Consider the following 2,500-nt stretch of genomic DNA (forward strand, 5'->3'; position numbering starts at 1 on the left):
CAATTACAGCGGCGTTCGTACGCTTCGCTAGCCAAGAGTCCAGAGAAACAGAGCCGCCGACGAGGATCAGCGTCTTCACACTGCTGCTGTCTTTACAGTGTGCACATTATCCCATAATGCAACGCGCCGACCCGACCTCTCCAGCATGCATTACATGTGTTTGAATCCCAGAGAACTCACACACTCATAAGATGCATATCCTGAATAATGTGAGTTGATTTGAATAAAAGCATCTGCTGAATATGCAAATGTGATGAATGAAGCAGAAGTAATATCTCTATTTTCACTCGTTTTGAATTTTTTCATAATGACTAAATTTAAGCACTTTTTTGCACTCAACGTAATTAAAAAAAAAAACTCAGTTCCTCTAATGCCACTGCGGTGGGAAAATTGCAGACAGAATCACAAAATTCTGTCAAAAATGGAGTTAGTGTAGAATGGTGCTGTTATGTGTGTGTGTGTGTGTGTGTGTGTGTGTGTGTGTTGATCAACAGGTGGCGCTGCTGGAGGTATGAGTTTACTACACTGGGGTCACATGAGTTAATGTGGTGTAAGTGAGCATGCATGTGTTCGAGTGTGTGTGTGTGTGTGTGTGTGTGAGTGTGAGTGTGTGTGTGTGTTTGCTGCTGTAGTGAGTGAGTGTGTGTGTGTGTGTGTGTGTGAGAGAGAGAGTATGTGTGTGTGTATGTGTTTGCTTGAGTGAGTGAGTGTGTGTGTGTGCATATGTTTGAGTGTGTGTATTTGTTTGAGTGTGTGTGTGTGTGTGTGCATGTGTTTGAGTGAGTGTGTGTTAGTCAACAGGTGGCGCTGCTGGAGGTATGAGTGTAATGCTGACTATGCTGGGGTCACATGAGTTGAAGTGGTGTGTGTGTGTGCGCCGCTCTTTCTTCTCTTCAGCAGCACATGATCTACAGCTCCACGTTTATCTGCAGCGGTCTGAGATCTGAAGATTCACTTCATTCTCGTCTTAACACCATCACAACAGAGACACCGCCAGAGATCAGATCCCTTCACAACACACATCAATATAAATATGTGTATGTTCAGTATGCATGTACACACACACACACACACACATGATCTAAATACTTAAATACAGCGACACACTTGTATACAGCGTACAGAGTGTGTGTGTGTTGCTGTGTAGTGTGTGTTTCTCTGCTCCGCTGTCGTTCTGTTGAAGGCCGTCAGAGTAAATACATGCTAATGACCGGACAGTCAATGGAATCAAATGATAATTGATGTAAATGCAGTTTTGTCTTCGCTGCTTAAGGCCCGGAGCATCTTTCGTCTGATTGGCCGATGAATCCTGTGATGCGCTAATGGGCAGTTAGCACTGGGGCTAATGGACTAGCAATTAGCCTGGCGTGGGAGCGTCTCGCGGAGAACCTGAGCGCGGCTACGATCACAACGAGAGTCATTGCACCTGCTTAATTACTGTGATAATTGCATGTGGTTTGCTGGGGGCCCGGGGCCCAGGGCTCCGGCGGCGGGATGCTAATGTGCCCGGCGCTCTGACAAACCCTTAATAACGCTAATGCTTTCCTGCGTCATTACTCTAGAAACACTAGAAGCACTCATACTGCGTCTAAACAACAACAAACACAGTGTTTATTTAGCTAATGAAACTAGCGCTGCACTGACGACCCTTAAATGACACCCTGTTAAACGACTCACATGAACGAATCCCAACACACTGAACACAGCCATACAACCAGTGACTGGGAATGCAACGATTCACTGAAGTGAACCGGCTCGTAGTAGTGAATCAAATCATTGCAGTGAATCTGTTTATAATAGTGAATCAGTTCATTATAGTGAATCATTCAGTTGTAGTGAATCAGTTCATTATAGTGAATCATTCAGTTGTAGTGAATCAGTTCATTGCAGTCAATCAGTTCATTATAGTGAATCAGTATATTGAACTAAATCAGTTCACTGTAGTGAATCAGTACATTGAACTAAATCAGTTCATTGTAGTGAATCAGTATATTGAATTAAATCAGCTCATTGTAGTGAATCAGTAAATTGAACTAAATCAGTTAATTGTAGTGAATCAGTATATTGAACTAATCAGTTCATTGTAGTGAATCAGTATATTCAACTAAATCAGCTCATTGTAATGAATCAGTATATTTAACTAAATCAGTTCATTGTAGTGAATCAGTATATTGAACTAAATCAGTTCATTGTAGTGAATCAGTATATTGAAGTAAATCAGTTCATTGTAGTGAATCAGTATATTCAACTAAATCAGCTCATTGTAGTGAATCAGTATATTGAACTAAATCAGTTCATTGTAGTGAATCAGTATATTGAAGTAAATCAGTTCATTGTAGTGAATCAGTATATTGAACTAAATCAGCTCATTGTAGTGAATCAGTATATTGAACTAAATCAGTTTATTGTAGTGAATCAGTATATTGAACTAAATCAGCTCATTGTAGTGAATCAGTATATTGAACTAAATCAGCTCATTGTAGTGAATCAGTATATTGAA

General features: G+C 40.7%; 1 protein-coding gene across 16 annotated transcripts in view; it reads right to left on the reverse strand.

The window, feature by feature from the left end:
- The window catches only part of ptprma (protein tyrosine phosphatase receptor type Ma), a 177,413-nt gene that overhangs the window by 105,848 nt on the left and 69,065 nt on the right, over positions 1 to 2,500 (reverse strand). The window lies entirely within an intron of this gene.

Source organism: Puntigrus tetrazona, chromosome 24 (genome assembly GCF_018831695.1).
Source record: "Puntigrus tetrazona isolate hp1 chromosome 24, ASM1883169v1, whole genome shotgun sequence".
NCBI classification, from domain to species: Eukaryota; Metazoa; Chordata; class Actinopteri; order Cypriniformes; family Cyprinidae; genus Puntigrus; species Puntigrus tetrazona.